Genomic DNA, 18,659 nt, shown 5'->3' with positions numbered 1-18,659 from the left:
GTCAAATATATACTGTTAGATAGGAATCAATCGATGTATAAGCACCTTCAGGTGATTTTACAATGCTTCCAGTCTGTTTTTGGTAAGATTTGTATTACTGAGACTTGGATCACCAACAAAAGGAAAAGGGTGTAGAATTCCACATCGCTCTTCATGAACACACAAAGTCTATGGATCTGGGTAGATGTTTTGAAAGTGGAATGAGATGTCACAGTATTTTCAAATATGCCTTGGACGAGTGTGGTTTGAAAGCAGAAGAGGTGTGGGGCCAACATTCCACCTGCACACAGAGCTCCCAGGTTGGAATTAAGAGTGCGAGCTTGTTTGTTTGATGTGTCAGAGGCGGGAGTGTCGTTCTGCCTTCAAGGTATTGGTGCCTCTATGTGATGCTGACACGGATGGTTTGCACACACATGCAAACATACACCAGGCATATGTAAATCCCTCATCTTTATGCACTTTTTATTCAGGGAGAAAAGGAAGTATTTATTAAATGCCAAACATTGCATAAATCATTTAATGCTCAAAAGAAAGTGAGATGGTCACAGGGTCTATTTTTCAAATAAGGGGTCCGAGGCTCCATTAGGGTAAATGAGCACACTGGGACTGGAACCCATGTGTATCTGGCCCCACTAAGAGTTAGATGAAAATGTTTGGTTTGAGTTTCTGGAAAGGGTGACAGAGATGAACTTCCCTATCTCAGACTTGTCTGGAGACCTTTTAAAGTCTTGGCCTTGTTTCTGTTATGAAGTGGTGTGTATAAGCTGCCCCTTCAACATCTACTTGAAAAGGGGGGATTCTGATGCGATGATGGATGGATTAATGTGGATGGAGGAGTCAAAGGTGACCTGTGAAACCTCAGGGGCCTGTCTTGGGTACATACTCTGTGCTAGGGACCTCTCTAAGATCTTGGTTTGTGTTGCTCCAAAGAAGGTTTCTAACACATTAGCGGGTTTGAAGACAGCAAAGTGTAAGTGTTAGTCTCTCAGTTGGATCCAACTCTTTGTGACTCGTGGACTGTAGCCCGCCAGGCTCCTCTGTCCATAGGATTCTCCAGGCAAGAATACTGGAATGGGTGGCCACTTCTTCCTCCAGGGCATCTACCTGACCCAGGGATTGAACTCGAGTCTCCTGCATTGCAGGTGGATTCTTTACCCCTGAGCCACCTCCATAATGAGCTTCAAAAAGACTCAAACACTCTCCATTTGGACTGAGGTGGAGATGCATGGTGCGTGGACAAGCTAGGCTTTGAGAAAATAAGGATAATTGTGTCATCTATGTGTCGAGAGCCATTTTACTCTCATAGGGAAAATTGTATGTTTTTTTAAAATAGGCAAAACGGCAAAGATGCTATTCCTTCGTAAGAGAAAAGGTCCATTGCTTCTTAAAAGATCCATGACAACCAGTCCGGAGCGATGTTCAGGATGTTGGAGGCTTCCTGTACGATGGCCACTATCTCCCTGTCCCCTGCAGGCCAAGCCTGGAGTCTTTGAAGGGGTGATTCCCAGGATAATTGCTTGTCGTTCACTATTTCAGAAGCTCTTCTTTTAGTGGTATCATTGAAACAAACTGAGTATTTAGAGTGCAAGCCAGAGGAAAACACAAAATGTGAGTTTTAGAAAATTGTGTCTATGCTCTGAGTTTCTTTCACCTGAGGAATTCAAAACACCCTTTAAAGTACACCCCAGCTCTTGACTGTGAGCACAGGTTGCTACCGGCAGATCAAGGGTGTGGGTGAGGCTGCAGCTTGAGAGGGTGAGAGGTGTGGCTGAAGAAGATGCCTGGTCAAAGTCTGCCCTGCTCAGCTTCCCCAGCCTGCAGCTCAGCAACAGCGACAAAGTCTGAATTCCAGGTTGATGGAGATAGAAGTGGCTGTGCCAACAGTCTTTCTTGGGGACACACGATTGTAGTCAATCAACTTTGTCTGCTTGGCCTCCGTCCTTTCCTGGCTGTGCCAAGGGGCTGATGGAATTCAGTTGATCTGTTCTGCAAATGTTTTCCGTTAAGCTGGAGACAGAATTGTGTGATCCTAAAATATGCCAGCACTGGCAGGGAGCGTGTGTCTGATTGAAGGAAACATCGGGGCATTCTGGTGTGGCCATGGGCTTTGAAGTCCATCCACCCGGCTTCCAATCCTGCCCCATCACTTAACCATTGGGCACTCTGGAGCCAGATTCCTCAGCCTCCTCAAGCCTCTGTTGGCCTCTGTAAAGTGAGGATGGTGAAATATCAGTCCAGTAGGCTTGTGTCGTAGAATAAAGAGTACAAGGCTCGGCACAGAACCTGGTAAGACTGGGTGTTCAAGAAATGTCTGTAATAATTCCCAAGCTCAAACCCATCCTTTTACAGAGGAGGAAACAAGCAGAGAGAAAGAATGACTCTCCCACGTCACAGCCAGTTAATGTTTCCATTATTGTGTATCTAGCAACTTAATCTGTCAATCATTGTGCGAAGTTCTTCCATATTTTCATACCCTAGGAGGTGTGCACCCTTATGTCCATTTTACAGACTTGGAAACTGTGGGTCATAGAGGCCCAGGGTCATAGAATTCATGAATGCATGAATGGTAGACCCAGGATTCAAACCCAATCTGATCCAAACCCAGAGTCTCTCCATTGAAGATGCTGACTGTTGCTGGTTGGGTCCCCCAGGAATCAGACTCGGCAATCAGAACGCAGGTCATTTTTTAGGAAATGGAATCAAGGGGTGAAGAGGAAAAGAGAAGGATGGAGAGAGAACTTGAGCTTCAGTGTGACTTTAGCTTAGTTGATCTCTGGGGATGCTGGGATGACCTTTAAACTTGTTACACCCTCACATTGGTCACACATAGATATGGCTGCCCTTCTGGGGTGCCACCCTTCCTGCAGGGGTCTCTGCCAGCAGCTGGGGAAGAGCCCTTCATTCCTGAAGAGGGGGTCTGGAGGACATCACAGCCTGCATCCCAGGGGCGCTATACTTTAATGATCTCATCTGGGGCTCATTTGAGGCTGGGATGGGAGCTGTTAACAACTTTGTCCTGCAGCGACCCTGGGGCCCTGTCACCTGCCTGCCATAGCCACTAGCGTGGTGACGCGTTAACCACGCACACGCCAGTTCTTCATCCTTCTGGTCCTTGGGCTGAAAGGGCCATGTGAGCAGGCACTGACTCCAACATTGCCTCATGTTTGCATAAAACTTAAATTCCAAAATGCAGAGCTGATGTGTGCACATGTACGCAGAGATACACAGCCTTTCTCTGGACCTCACAGTATAGACTCTGTCCCTATTCATGGAAAGTGGTGTCCAGAGGTAGAGTCCATATCCCAGGGCCCAGCGAGGCGAGGTTGGCAGGCACTCACTCTTTCCTGTCTGCAGCCTGTTGAGGGCACTGAGTCTAGCTGGCAGTGGCAGTGCCCACCTAGACCAGTGCTTGCAGCCGGGATGCCCATCTGCCCCGGCCCCGCGCTGCCTGGGTGGCTGTGACCAGCAGGACTGTGTGTGCTCTGGGCAGAGCCTCGCATAGGGCAGCTCCCCTGGACCCATGCCCTGCTGCTCGGAGACCCAGGGACTGAGATGGAGAAACGGCTGGCAGACTGGAATCCCAGCCACAGCAGAGGGAAGTAAAGTGGGACACAGGCGGAAACTTCCCTCAGCTTGGAAGGCTTCATTTCTCTCCACGGAGGCAGGAGGAAGCCTCGGGCCAGCTGGTGAAGTACAGGATTTGGGGCACAGTTATGGTTCTTCTGCCTCAGCTGCCACCCCCCTGTTCATTCGCTTATTCGTTCAACAAGTGTTTAGTGTTTGGTGAGCACTTACTCTGCTGGGCACTGGGTACTAGGGCCAGAGCCATGAATGGAGCCTCAGAAAGCCCTGCTCCATGGAGCCTTCATCCTAGTATCTCTTTGGGGCTGGTGCCTCCTTGGCTCTTAGCTAATGTCACCCTCGACCATCCCCATCAAAGCAGCCTCTTTAGCACTCCCTACCCCTTAACCCTGCCTTAGTGTCTGCATATCTTTGTGCTGTGAAACCTTCTCCCTTGTGTACTTCCTGAGTAACTGTTTACCCTCCTCTAAAAGGGAAGCCACACGGGAAGGGGCTTTTATCTGTCTTGTTCACTGCTATATTTTAGCTCCTAGAAACATGACTGTACCTAGTCAGTTCTCAGGAAATAGTCCCCAAATGAATAAACATATTTCTCTTGTTTGCTTGCTTGTGAGATTTCATGCTGCAAAGGATAGATATTTTGTAATTCATGGTTTGATCCTAAACACTTAGCAAAGTGTCTAGTAGACGCTCGATCTTATTTTATTTACAATTATTTGCTTTTTTAAAGAAAAATATAAATATTCATTTTGCTCTAGGTTAGTAGTTTAAAGCTAATAGTGATTCAGTTAATGCTTGTTGAAAGTATGAATAGATTAATGAATGGTAACCAGGTGAATGGATTTAGAAATCACATGGGATGTAGGAATCCTGTCTTTGTCCTCCTTAGGTTGTGAACTTGACCAATTTAAGGGATACTTATGAGTTTCCCTGGTAAGGGCTTCCCTGGTGGCTCAGAGGCTAAAGCACACGCCTGCAATGCAGGAGACCTGGGTTCGATCCCTGGGTTGGGAAGATTCCTGGGAGAAGGAAATGGCAACCCACTCCAGTATTCTTGCCTGGAGAAGCCCATGGACGGAGGAGCCTGGTGGGCTACAGTCCATGGGGTCACAAAGAGTCGGACACAACCGAGCGACTTCACTTATGAGTTTCAGTTGTTACACTTATAAAATGGAGATGATGGTGTCTTCAAAGAGGTTGTTATTGGACTTTAAAGATGCCTTATGTGTAAAATTGCTGCCACAGTGCCTGATGAAGTTTGGCCTTGTTGGAGTAGCTAGATTGGTCAAGCACTGCCAGTTCTAAGGGATCCTTTTCACAGGCCATCTTTGTGAACGCTGCCCCTGCGCTTGTACAGTGTACAACCTGTGCAACTGTACATGGGGTGTCTGGGAGACATTTGATTAATGTTTGCTGAATAATTGTGTCTTAAACCTTTGTTAGATCTTAGAGACTGGAGAAAACAAAGGGTTTACCTTGATAATTTCCTTCTCAGACAGCACAAGTGTTGTACCTAGTCCATCAAGGATTGGCTCAATTGAATTGAAGGGAAATAGGGTAAAAAACAAAATATGCCAACCTAGGACCTACCTTCTTTTGTATAATAACATTTTCCCCAAGAGTGGTCACAATTTAAGAAGTGGATAAACCAGGAAGATTTAATTTTTAAAAGTGGAAATTCAGACCCTTTGTTAAGCATTTGAGGGGAAATATTTCAGAATGGTTACCCCTCCTAGGACCACTCTAATCACTGTGAGCTGATTATGAATTAAACCATCTCTGAAAGCAATCCATCAACAGTGGTAGATTTATTTTTATGGGTTATAATAATTCTGTTGATTAAAAATGGTAATACTATGTTACCAGTGGCTAGTGCTACACAAAGTTTTTATTTTGTTATTTTTTTAATTGTTGTTGTTGTTTAGTCGATAAGTCGTGTCTGACTCTTGCGACCCCATGGACTGTAGTCTGCCAGGCTCTCCTGTCCGTGGGATTTCTCCAGGCAAAAATGTTGGGGTGGGTTGCCAATTCCTTCTCCAGGGAAGACTTCCCAACCCAGGGATCGAACCTGTGTCCCCTGCATTGCAGGAGGATTCTTTAGCGCTGAGCAGTCAGGAGCCTGTGCGGAATTCTCTGGCCTCCTCGGTGGAACAGAATCTCATTTGTCAAGGAAGGAGTCACCTTCCCTCCCTGATGGGTGGAGTCCAGAAGTGGAGAGGAGCCTAGCACAGGGGGACTGTGGGAGGGCTTCCATGTAGGTGTTGCCTCATGGAGTGGGCAGCAGGGGGTGAGATGAGAGGGGTGGGGTCAGAGGATGGAGGAAGAGGCATTACGGGTCCTGCTGTGATGGTGTGAGGTGGAGAGGATGAGGTCCCCGTCAGTGGGGTATTCAAGCGTGTTGGAGATTCCCTCGCTGTGGGAGGGGGTATGGCCTCTATACTTCTCTTTTAACTTTTCTATTTTGGTAATTCTAATGACTGGTTCGGTTACACTTTGAGGCGTGGTTTTTTATTTTCTTCTGTTTTTGTGATAACTTACCCAGAGGGAAGCAGAAAGCTCTTGGTAGATGTTTTTAGAAGCAGAAGCAGTGAAGCGGAGAGACCTTGGCATTGGGCAAATCTGGGTTTCAATTCCAGTTCTGTTCCTCCTCTGTGTAACCTGGTTCAGTCCCTTCACTTCTCTGAGCCTCGGGTTCTTCGAGGCGCTCTTCATCATATCCCCTGCATCCAGGAGTTGCTATCAGATTTGGGTGAATCAGGCAGGATGAGTGTTTAGCATGATACCTAACATGTCCAGTGAGTAAGGGGTCAGTGGGGACAGCTCAGCAGCTCCTGCCCCCACAGTGGCTGGAGAGGCGGAGGGTGGGAGTGCTGTCTTGAGAGCCTGCCTGCCTGGGCTTAAACCAACTCTGTGACCTTGTGCCTGGGTTCAAACCAAGTCTGTGGCCTTGCACAAGTTACCCACAGTCCACTGAGAGGTCACGGTGGCCGCTGTCCCATGCAAGAGCTCAGTGTCCCTAGAGAAGCCTCTGCGTTATTGGAATTACTTTGCTCAGCTCACATTGGTCCTTGATGCATGTATTCCTCTGAGTTTCTGCACGTTTCCCCCACCTTCCTAGGATCACTCGGTGACTCCAAAGAAGAGGAGTTCAGATGCTCTGAGTAATCCAGCTGTCCTGCCACCTCCCAGGAAGCCTTTGTATGGGGGTGGAATATGGGGCCTCCACTTGATAGGAGTCAAACTTCTTTGAGAGAAATCAGATTCAACTTGAGCCTTTGACTTTCCACTAGGAAATTCTGCTTGTGACACATTTAGTGATTTGCCGTGAGGACGTGGACAGAGTCTGGTTTCTTGGGTATGCTTTTTTCTTAGACATTTCTTGAGAAGTGTCTTTGCAGTTAGCAAGGTAAAAGGTGATTACTCACCAACCACAAGCTCATACCTCAACAAATGCAGGACTGTTTCAGATGTCTTTGCAAACCCCTGCCTGGGATGTACATGCTGCTTGTGTGCCTGCTAAGTCGCTTCAGTCATGTCCGACTCTTTGGGACCCCATGGACTATAGCCCACCAGGCTTCTCTGTTCATGGTATTCTTCAGGCAGGAATACTGGAATGGGTTGCCATTTCCTACTCCAGGTTATCTTCCCGAACCAGGGATAGAATCTCTGCCTTTTAAGTCTCCAGCATTGGCAGGCAAATTCTTTACTACTAATGCTGCCTGGGAAGCCCACATGCCACTGAAGGAAATCAATTTATGAGTCTGGAATTGAGCCCAGGGAGGGAGGGGGCAGCTACAGTGGGATGGGGTTATTGGAAGGGGACAGTCTGGGTCAAGTGCTTGACTTGACATTCATGTGCTGTGATTTTGGCCATGTGATTCACCAGCTCCAAGATTCAGTTTGAAAGTATAGTCACTCAGTTCAGTTCAGTCGCTCAGTCGTGTCCGACTCTACGACACCATGGACTGTAGCCAGCCAGACTCCTCTGTCCATGTAATCTTCCAGACAAGATTATTGGAGTGGATTGCCATTCCCTTCTCCAGGGGATCTTCCTGACCCAGGGATTGAACCCATGTCTCTTGCATGTCCTGCATTGGCAGGCGGGTTCTTAACTATATGAGCCACCAGAGAAGCCCCCATTATTAAATATCACAGTTTAAATGAAAGTGTTCCACAAACAGGAATAGGCCACATAAAAGTGAGATATTATAAAATCAAATGCACATTATTTGCTTTCTATGTGATTCACTGATCAATTAATTGATTTTATTCAATTATTATTTACTGAGGTCTTGTGGCTCACAAAAGAGTTGTCAGGATTCTTTTAGTTTAGCAACTAAACAGCAACTATATATCTATATCTATCCTTATTTTTTGGCCACACCCTGTGCAACATGCAGGATTGTAGTCCCCTGGCCTGGAATCAAACTGCGCCCCCTGTAATGGAAGTGGCGAGTCTTAACCACTAAACTGCCGGGGAAGTTCTGCTACTGTTAGTATTTTTATATGCTGTTATGACAAGTCTTGGAGAATTAATAAAATCAAGGCAGACTCTTTGATCTCTAGAAACTCATAATTTAACAGAGAGAAAAAACATAAGTAACTTCCAATGCTGCATATCAGTGGAACACTTGACATATTTACAAGATACTTAGAGTAGAAGAAAAAGTCCCGGGGATGGCAGAGGAAGGACTCTTGGGAGGGTTTCTGAGGGAAGTGACATCTGTGTTGAGTTTTGAAAGATGATATGAGCTCATCAGGTGCATAAACTGATTTCACTTTGCAAGTGCAAACAAAGGGAATAGTGAACAAAGTCAGACAGCACCGAATGTTTTGCTAGACTGCCAAACAGGAGTTTCGGGTGGTAGGAAGTAGGTGGATGAGGGAGGAGCCTGGAGAGGCAGGTGAGGGAGGCAGCAGACAGAACGTGTGAACACTTGGAGGCCGTGTTTTTTTGTTTTTGTTTTTTTTTGCTATAAAATCAGATAAATGCATTTACCCTGCAGATAGTATCCACTTATAATGGATATTTAGACTTGAAAAAACAAACATTTATTTTGACTTTCCTTCTGTATTGTGTCCTTTCTAGATGGACAGTCTACTGATATACTGGTTAAGGATACTGTTGAACATTTCAGGTTGGCAGTCCCCCGGGTAGTGGTTCAGTTCAGTTCAGTTCAGTTGCTCAGTCGTGTCCGACTCTTTGCGACCCCATGAATCGCAGCACACCAGGCCTCCCTGTCCATCACCAACTCCTGGAGTTCACCCAGACTCACGTCCATCGAGTCGGTGATGCCATCTAGCCGTCTCATCCTCTGTCGTCCCCTTCTCCTCCTGCCCCCAATCCCTCCCAGCATCAGGGTCTTTTCCAGTGAGTCAGCTCTTTGCATGAGGTGGCCAAAGTACTGGAGTTTCAGCTTTAGCATCATTCCTTCCAAAGAAATCCCAGGGCTGATCTCCTTCAGAATGGACTGATTGGATCTCCTTGCAATCCAAGGGACTCAAGAGTCTTCTCCAACACCACAGTTCAAAAGCATCAATTCTTCGGCACTCAGCCTTCTTCACAGTCCAACTCTCACATCCATACATGACCACTGGAAAAACCATAGCCTTGACTAGATGGACCTTTGTTGGCAAAGTAATGTCTCTGCTTTTGAATATGCTATCTAGGTTGGTCATAACTTTCCTTCCAAGGAGTAAGCGTCTTTAAATTTCATGGCTGCAGTCACCATCTGTAGTGATTTTGGAGCCCCCCAAAAATAAAGTCTGACACTGTTTCCACTGTCTCCCCGTCTATTTCCCATGAAGTGATGGGACCGGATGCCATGGTCTTCGTTTTCTGAATGCTGAGCTTTAAGCCAACTTTTTCACTCTCCACTTTCACTTTCATCAAGAGGCTTTTTAGTTCCTCTTCACTTTCTGCCATAAGGGTGGTGTCATCTGCTTATCTGAGGTTATTGGTATTTCTCCCGGCAATCTTGATTCCAGCTTGTGTTTCTTCCAGCCCAGCGTTTCTCATGATGTACTCTGCATATAAGTTAAATAAGCAGGGTGACAATATACAGCCTTGACGGACTCCTTTTCCTATTTGGAACCAGTCTGTTGTTCCATGTCCAGTTCTAACTGTTGCTTTCTGACCTGCATACTACCAGTTCTCAAAAAGATAATGCAAGGAGGGGAAGAGTTAAAGAATGTGGGGATAGAAATAAGACTTCAGTGTCCAGCTTTCAACATGCCGAGTTTGGGATGCTTCAGGGAGGTATCTAGTGAGTCCTGAATATCTCAGCATGAGGCTTGGGTGAAGGTCTGTCTGGAGATACTTCTGATAATCACTAGCATGTCAGTGGTATTTTAAGCCTTGGGGGGTCATGAGATCACCCTTGGAGAGTATATAGAATGTAAATAGCAAAGGTCAGGGACAGACCCCCAAGGAACTGCGGTCTTTAAGGGAAGAGTAGAAGAGAAACCAGAAGAGGAGCCAAAAGGAGCTGCAGGGTGTGTGGAGTCATGGAAACCAGGGGAGGGCCGTGTGGTCAGTACCTTCAAGGAAGATGGAGACTGTGCATATTCACTGGATTAGTCATGAAGGGCCCTTTGCAAATTACGCTGGTGAAGAGGGAAGAAACTGCATAGTAGTGATTTGACAAAAATGGAAACTACAGACTTTCCAAAAAATCTTGGCTCTGAAGTCAAAGAGAGAATGAGATTGACAGCTAAAAAAAGAATTGTGGAACATTCGTTGGTAACCAAACATTTTTATGTCATGAATCACCCATAATAAAGTATTGGAATGTATCCTCCATAGGTACCAAATTTTGCATGTGTTTTCATGCAAGCGACTCCCTGAAACCCAGACCCCAAGTTAAGAAACCTAAGGTGATGGGTTGGTTTCATAGTAGAGAAATGTGGGTGTGTTTTCACGCAAAGCATGAAGTGTCAGTGTTGAGGGTAGGTGAGGCGTGTAGGAGAGGTGGGAGTGGGTGTGTAGGAGATGGGGGCACAGAGGGGAGAAATTGGAGGTGGATGTCCAACTGGCTTCAAACAGCCACCCTTTCTCTTAGGAGAAACAACGAGGGAAAGATGGGAGGCTTCACAGAGAGCAGAAGGGGGGCAGGGAGTTAGAGCCGATGCTGATAATGGTCACTTTTTCTCTGGGAGGCAAGAGATCAGGCGTCTCGTGAGAGTGCAAGGGTCATGGCGATGCCTGGGCCTGAGGAGAACGGAGGAGACAGGACAGCAGCATGAGGCTGCATGGAGAGTGCAGTGGAGGCTGAAGACTCAACACCTGTAAAGGCGCCAGTCTGTCTGTGGGTATTTCTGTAGCTGTGCTCAGGTCGAGACAAGGTGCAGAGGAAGCAGGCCCATGGGATTAATCCAATGGAAGGGAAGAGGGTGGAGAGCACTGGTAGAAGGGAAGCTGAAATGCTGGACCAAGCAATGAGAGGTCTTGGTTTGTGAGAAGCCAGTGAAGATGGATAACCTGGAGGGGGTTAGAGAGTAGAAATCATAGTGAAATGAAAGAGATGATTTTAATGGAATAAAGTATGAAAATTCCGGAAGAAGGGAGGGCTGTGGGATGTAGCAGCAGGTGGCACTTTGAATGAATGGCATTGGCATTGCAATGGAGCTCAGTGCCCTGGCAGAGTTTGGCTGTGGAGATGCTTGGCTGGGGTGAGTGCAGATACCATTTTCTGTGTTTGAAGAGGTCAAGAGACTGAGACCAGAATGTGAAATGGCCCATCTGCTTTACCCATAAATGATAAAGTCACTTTAGCAGTAGCTAGGGTGAAGATGGAAATTATCTTGGCAAAAATAATAGCTGGCAAAGAATTGGAAGAATGTGGGGGAATGACCAAACATCCCTAGTTGGGGATGAGAGAAATACTAGAAGGTTCCATAGCAGAAGACTATAACCCAAAATGAAGACAGGGAACTGTATAGTAGGAACCCTTGTTTCCAGGACACAGTGGATAGGGAAGGATGAGACAAGATCAGGGGTTTGCTGCGACAGCAGGGAGATGGTTTCAGAGAGCTGGGAGCCACAGGAGCCTGGTTCAGAAGTAGGGTAAGACCATGTTGATTTAGGCTTGGATTCTATCCTCGAATTGGAGGGCAGTTCATGTTTGCTAACTTTTCCTTCTACCAAATAGGAACCACCAAAAAACCCAAACGAAACGAATCTGTCATTTTGTAAAAGGACTTTAACATGCCAAGTTAGGAAGGAAGGGCAGTTATCAACATGTCATGCTGCTGCTGCTGCTAAGTTGCTTCAGTCGTGTCCGACTCTATGCGACCCCATAGACAGCAGCCCACCAGGCTCTGCCGTCCCTGGGATTCTCCAGGCAAGAACACTGGAGTAGGTTGCCATTAAAATTACAATATTTTACCTTCCAGATGGCATTCCCCAGATGACTCCTTATTCCTGGAAAAAGTACAGAAACTCCCTGTCAACTTTCCTGTTGAGTTTTTGGTTCCCAGAATGTAGACCCTCCACCCATCATGGTGCACAGTGACTGAACCCATGGCCCTTCTGTCTCTGCCTTCTAGACCAGTGGTGGCGAACCACAGCGTGCAGTCTGTACAGAACCTCTAATCTGAGAATGGATGTGTAACATACAGATAGTATGCAGCAGAGGACGAACATGGGCCAGCAGAGCTTAAAACATTCACTGTCTGGCTTCTGACAGAAAAGTCTTGCTGGCCCTGCTCTAGCCTGAATGTGTGCTGTCTTCTCCATCCTTCCTCCCAGTCCCCGAATCATCTGAGCGGGTCTTCTCTGGTCCTCCCAGGCCACATAACCTACACCTTACTGTGTGATAGGCTTGACCAGGAACGTAAAGAGGTGGCAGCAGTCCTGCTAGTACTGTTAATGCTCGTGTTTTGGCTGAAAATGCCTTGTTGTATTAATACAAGTGACAACATGTACACCCTCGTGCATTCAGCAACACAGCACAGCGGTAGAAGCTCTGGCTTTGGAGGCCAGCACACAGGGGTGAATCTTTAGTAGATATTACGGAGCACTCTCCTGTGCCAAGGAGTTTGCAGGCATCAATCCATTCAGCCCCCACCCTCCCCACGTGTCCAAGGCTCACTGACTTCTCGTGCCATGACACACATTGGGTGCAATGACATGCCACTGGGAAGACCAGGTGGAGCACTGGCCCAGCAGCCTCCACACCACCCACCTCGCCCAACCCCGAGAGACTGGAAGGATCAAGAGCAAACTCTGACCCTCAGCATATGGGAAGCCCTGACTCAGGTGACATCGAGTGGCCAGACTATTCCAGTTTACAGAGTGCAGTTTACCCTAAATCAGAGCTAGCAGTGGGCAGAGCTTGGGACTGGGGCAGGCAGAGTGTCCCCAGAGTGGTCCTGCCTTAAAACATGCATGCAGTGGTGACCAGAACAGTCATGCACACAGCTGTGTGTAAATTAAGTGAAACGACACGTAGCACATCACAGTGTGTCTGGCAAATAGGAACTGCTTAAGAAACATTAGCCATTGTAATATGACATGATAAGAATTATCACTAGGCTCAGCATTTCTGTGCAACAGGGAGCACAGCAAGCTCACTGTGAATCAAGGAATGGACGTTTTTGCTGAATATTCACTCACTGTATTAGTTCAGGCTATGTAACAAAATCAGAGAAGGCAATGGCACCCCACTCCAGTACTCTTGCCTGGAAAATCCCATGGATGGAGGAGCCTGGTGGGCTGCAATCCATGGGGTCGCTAAGAGTTGGACATGACTGAGTGATTTCACTTTCACTTTTCACTTCCATGCATTGGAGAAGGAAATGGCAACCCACTCCGGTGTTCTTGCCTGGAGAATCCCAGAGACAGAGGAGCCTGGTAGGAGGCCGTCTATGGGGTCGCTCAGAGTCGGACACGACTGAAGCGACTTAGCAGCAGCAGCAGCAGCATGTAACAAAATACCACTAACTGGGGGCTTAAACAATAGAAAATTAGTCTCTCCCAGTTCTGGAGGCTGGACGTCCAAGGTCAAGGTGCCTGCAGGGTGGGTCCCTTCTGATGGCCATGAGGGAAGAATCTATTCCAGAACCCTCTCCTTGGCTTGTTGATGGCAGTCTTCTCCCTATGTCTGCTTATCATTTTCCTTTACTGCCCACTTCTAGGACTTAATTTCCCCTTTTCATGAAGACCCCAGTCTCTTTGGATTAGGGACCAGGGCTTCCCTGGAGGCACTAGTGGTAAAGAACCCACCTGCCAGGGCAGGTAGATGTGAGAGACCTGGGTTTGATCCCTGGGTTTGGAAGAACCCCTGGAGGAGGGCATGGCAACCCACTGCAGTATTCTTGCCTTGAGAATCCCGTGGACAGAGGAGCCTGGTGGGCTACCATCCATAGGGTCGCAAACAGTTGGACACGACTGAAGCGACTTAGCACAGCAAACACTGATGACCTTATTTTAACTAAATTACCTCTGTAAAAGCCCTGTCTTCAAATGGCGTCCCATTCAGAGGTGCGTGGGGTTAGGATGAATTTGAAGTGTGAATCTTGGAGTGGGGGTGGGACACAGTTCTACCACAGTACTCAGCGCCATCCCTCTGCTAAGCTCTGGAAGTGCAAAGTCAAAGATGAAAACATGCCTCCTGGGGAGCTGAAAAGTAGGTATTTAGGGGCTGAACAGAGGTAAATATGTCTCTGGATACTTTTATAGTGTTATAAATGTTAGAATGGGTCCAGTAGGGTCTGCTTTAAATGTCAGGCATTTCTCTTTGAAGATATGCGAGATGGATAGTTAGCTCCCGTCCCATTTTCATCTTGCAGATGATTGCAAAATAACAAGGGGTGTCTTTTTTCTTTCTGTTATCAAAGGAACATCTAGGTTTTTTTTTTTTTTTTTTTTTTTATGCGCTAATGAGGGTAAAAATAGCCCAACGTGATGTGGTTTTCACTTGAAAGACGGTGTCTGGTAAGAAATGAGGATGTCTGAGCAGTGGTCCTATCTTAAAATGATAGCACACGAGTATCTTCAGCTAGAGCTCGTGGCCATAAAACTGTGACAGCAGTGTCAACAAGCCTGTTACCTTCTGTTTATGCCAAGGTCACAGAGGATTGCTGATGCCTGAAATGGTTTTCCTGTCTGAAAGCCTTTTCCTGTCTGAAAGACTTCAAAACGTTGATGTTTTCCCCCAGCCAGCCAGCCTGGGCATGAAAACCAGCTCTAATATTTCCTCAAGCTTTTCCCATATCCAGCATTGATAAGTGTTGAGGAGCAGAAAGGAATTCTTGGTTCTTGATTGCAAGAAAAACAGTATGAATCCTGGCTTCTTTTCAGTGCTTTAGAGTTTCTAATTTTTTTCTCCATTCTTGGTGATTCTTAAGAAAATCCCATCAGTCTTTTCATTTAACAAATGGGTCTGTGATTATTTGAACGTTGGTGAGGTCAGGCATTCGCAACTGGCTTGACATTTCTGCACTTGGATCTGATTAAAAATCATTGAAAGGCTCCTTGCCCTTGTTTTGAGAGGTGAAGGCCAGAGCGACGCTTGCCCTTGCTAACGCAGTCAGCAAGGGACAGACCTGCTCCCTCTGTCTCAACACAGGTCTCCAGTTATGTTGGCGTTTGTTTTGTTGTGGCTATTTTTAACACTTGAAATTACTCTATTTGAACCTTAACATCAAAATCAAACATTTCCTTCTTTAACTGACGTCTGTCTGGAAAGGGATAAAGGAAGGCAGGAAGACAGGAAAGCAAGAAAAGAGGAAGGAAGGGAGGGAGGAAGCGAAGGGAATGAAATACAGTTTTCCATATACTGGTGGAAATTTTCAAATGTATTTTAGTCTAGTGATTTAAGCTTAGTTGACATGAAAATGGAATAATGCTGCCTGGAAGGGAATGGAAGGCCCTGGTATCACACCGAGGCCTGCCCTACCTAAAGTTGCAGGTCATGCTGCCCCCCTACCCTCAGCCCCGCCGCACCTCAGCAACGGTGTGGTGTGCAGGAAGACATAATCAAATTACCCAGAAGTTTCAAAAAATTCCTTCTGCCTTCGCCTGATCCCTCCACGCCAGCCTTGTCCCAGGATCCCTGGCTTTCTGCCAGGGGGACTCTATCAACGCCTCCCCTCCCGCCTCTGGCCCTGGGACTCCTCAGTGAGGCCATTAGCACAGTGGACCCAGGCCACGTGCCCGGCACTGAAGCCTGCTGCCGAACACAGTGACATTCGGAAACAGCAGCATTTCGGGGTTTTGTGAGCCCAGCACGTCCCCGAGTGAACCCATCGCTGGCCTCACCCTCTGTCCTGCTCTGTGCCCCCACGCTGCGTTCCTTCTTTCCTCATGGACGTTTTCCACTGCACGCTCTGTTGCCCAACCCAAAAATCCCATGGTCTTCATCACCTTCTCCCTTACCCCATCCTATCAATTCTGCCTCCTCAGCCCCTCTGGGAACTGTCCTTTCCTTTCCACTCCAAATCTTTCTTTCTTGGCCACACTGGGCAGCTTGCAGGATCTTAGTTCCCCAACCAGGAGTTGAACCGGGGCCATGGCAGCGAAAGCACTGAGTCCTAAGCACTGGACCGCCAGCAAATTCCAATGACTATATTTTTTAAATAAGTGATGCTGGCAATGCGATGTGTAAAATACATTTTACACAAAGGAAAAAAACTAATCAACAAACCACAGAGGCTGCAATTCAGGGGAGAATATCTCTTTGGGTGAGTCTGAAAGCCACCGCCGCCTCATTCACCTGGTGAATAAACCAGAACCCTTGGAGTAAACAGTGTATGCTGAAGCTGAAGGAGCTGGACTCAAGCTCAAGCATCACTGCTTGTCGGCTAAGCTCTTTGAGTGTGTTTCTGGATCTGTTTGCTCGCCTGTAAGATGTGCACGTAATGGTGCCCACAGCGTGGTTTATCGTGAATATTAAGTGACAGTGGTATTGCTGAGTCCTTGACAAATTAGTGAACTCTTATGAAATGCTACCAAGACTACCCAGCTTTCATGCTTCACTATGATTTTGCATTCACAAGGGACTTGCTGTCAGAGGTTTTCACGAGGTGCATATAGAACCCCAGATGTTGGAATCAGCATGGCAGCAATGACTCATCCAGGGGTCCTGTGGGCCAGGGGATGGGGGCAGGTGCCGGGTGGGGCAGAGAGCTGGATCCAGGCCCTGGGATGGCCACTGATGAGCTGGCTCTCACTCTGGCAGTGACAGTCACCCTTTAATTAGAGCTCTTTCCCCTAGACATCAACCTAAACGTGGAGGGCAGCCAAAGCTTCCATTTTAAGACCATAATTGGTAGGTTCAGTCCTGAAATCCCATCATAAGTTTCTCTGAAATTTCCCTGTACTCACCATCTAATAATATGTGCCTCAGATCAGCCGTGTTGCAAAAATGCCACTTGCACTGACCATGGAAATAGCAACACGTGGAGGATGCTTAAGAAAATGACATCCCTAGTTTCCTGCAGGGAAACCAGGTCCCAAGTTCAGAAATATGTGGTTCGAGATTCTGAGACTGGTCCCACGGCCCCTGGACGAGTGTGGGGGTCTCACCTTCCTCTTCCTGAATCCATGTGAGATCTGCTTGCATTATTTGGCCACTTTTTTTCTCTTTCTTCTTTTTCTTCCTTCCTTTCCTTTTTTTCCTCCTTTCTTTTTTTTTTTATTAAAAAAAAAAGGGTAGTGGTACTTGATTGTTTTGCTACTCTATTTACCATTCTAATTTTAGTGACCCTCAGTACTGTGGTGGCAAAGACAGGTTTGACATAAAAGCAATAGGCTTCCTCATATAGCTAAGAGCATGGCGTTAACAAAGACAATAACCTTTTCCTATCTGAGGATGGTCTTCTGGAGAGGATGCTCACCCTGTGGGAGGCTCAGAGGGATGCGAAGGAGCACTGACTTGGAGCCAAGAGGCTCTGTCTCGGGCATTGTCACCATCCAGCTGGCATTGAGCCAGTGATGCCATCCAACCATCTCATCCTCATCAACTACATGTACATATATAAGCCCTCCCTCTTGAGCCTCCCTCCCTCCCCTCTAGGTCATCACAGAGCACCGAGATGAGCTCCCTGTGCTGTACAGCAGCTTCCCACTAGCTGTCTATTTCACACATGGTCGGGTGTATATGTCAGGGCTACTTTGTCATACAGAGTGAAGTAAGTCAGAAAGAGAAAAACAAATGTTGCATGTTCATGTGTCTATGTGGAATCTAGGAAAATGGTACTGTTGAACCTATTTGCAGGGCAGGAATAGAGACGCAGATGTAGAGAATGGACTTCTGGGCACAGCAGGGGGAGGGGAGGTTGGGGCGAATTGTCTTCATCTTTTAAAGAGGTCTTGGCTGGGGTTTTCCAGGAAAGACTCCAAGACAGAGTTGCACACAGAAAGTTTAGTGCACAGTGCTCTTGGGAGCAACACACGTAAGGCAGAATTGGGCTGGGGGTGAGGCAGAATGTGGATGCAAACCAAATCCTGGCCCCATGGATGCCTCAGTGAGCTGTGACGCTGAGTTGGCCCCTGGGGGTTGTCCCATCTTGGGGCCAGAGAACTGGAACTTTGGAGATCCACCTGGACTAGTTTGGGGATGAAGGGAGGGAGGCGGCTGGCCTAGTCCTAGGTAATTCCTAGGAAGGGACTCAGCCAGCAGCCCCAACCACTTGGGGAAATGAGAGCTTTCCCCAGCTTCCCAGCACTTGGGGAAATGAGCGCCTTGGCCCTGAAGGCAGCCTACACAGTGCGTCACAGAGCGCCATATGACCAGTTCTGTGTGTGTGCTCAGCCATGTCCCACTCTTTGTGATCCCTTGGGCCCTGTCAGGCTCCTTTGTCCACACGTTTCTGCAGGCAAGAATACTTCAGTGGGCAGCCATTCCCATTGCCAGGGCATCTTCCCGGCCCAGGCATCAAACCCTACTCTCTTGCATCTCCTGCACTGGCAGGCAGATTCTTCCCCACTGTGCCACGAGCCTGGTATTATCATGGTTGCTGGCATTATTCTGATTTTTGCATTATAACAACCGTGTGTGTGTGTTGGTCACTCATTCGTGTCTTACTCTTTGTGACCCCATGGACTGTAGCTCTCCAGGCTCCTCTGTCCATGG

At 47.3% G+C, this 18,659-nt stretch overlaps 1 protein-coding gene across 1 annotated transcript in view; it reads left to right on the top strand.

Moving 5' to 3' along the window:
- TG (thyroglobulin) overlaps positions 1 to 18,659 on the top strand; it is a 234,181-nt gene that overhangs the window by 91,795 nt on the left and 123,727 nt on the right. The gene's annotated exons all lie outside the window — the stretch shown is intronic.

Source organism: Bos mutus, chromosome 14 (genome assembly GCF_027580195.1).
Source record: "Bos mutus isolate GX-2022 chromosome 14, NWIPB_WYAK_1.1, whole genome shotgun sequence".
Classification (NCBI taxonomy): domain Eukaryota; kingdom Metazoa; phylum Chordata; class Mammalia; order Artiodactyla; family Bovidae; genus Bos; species Bos mutus.
The sequence above is the reverse complement of the archived record's forward strand: the minus strand, read 5'-3'. Positions and strand labels throughout refer to the sequence as shown.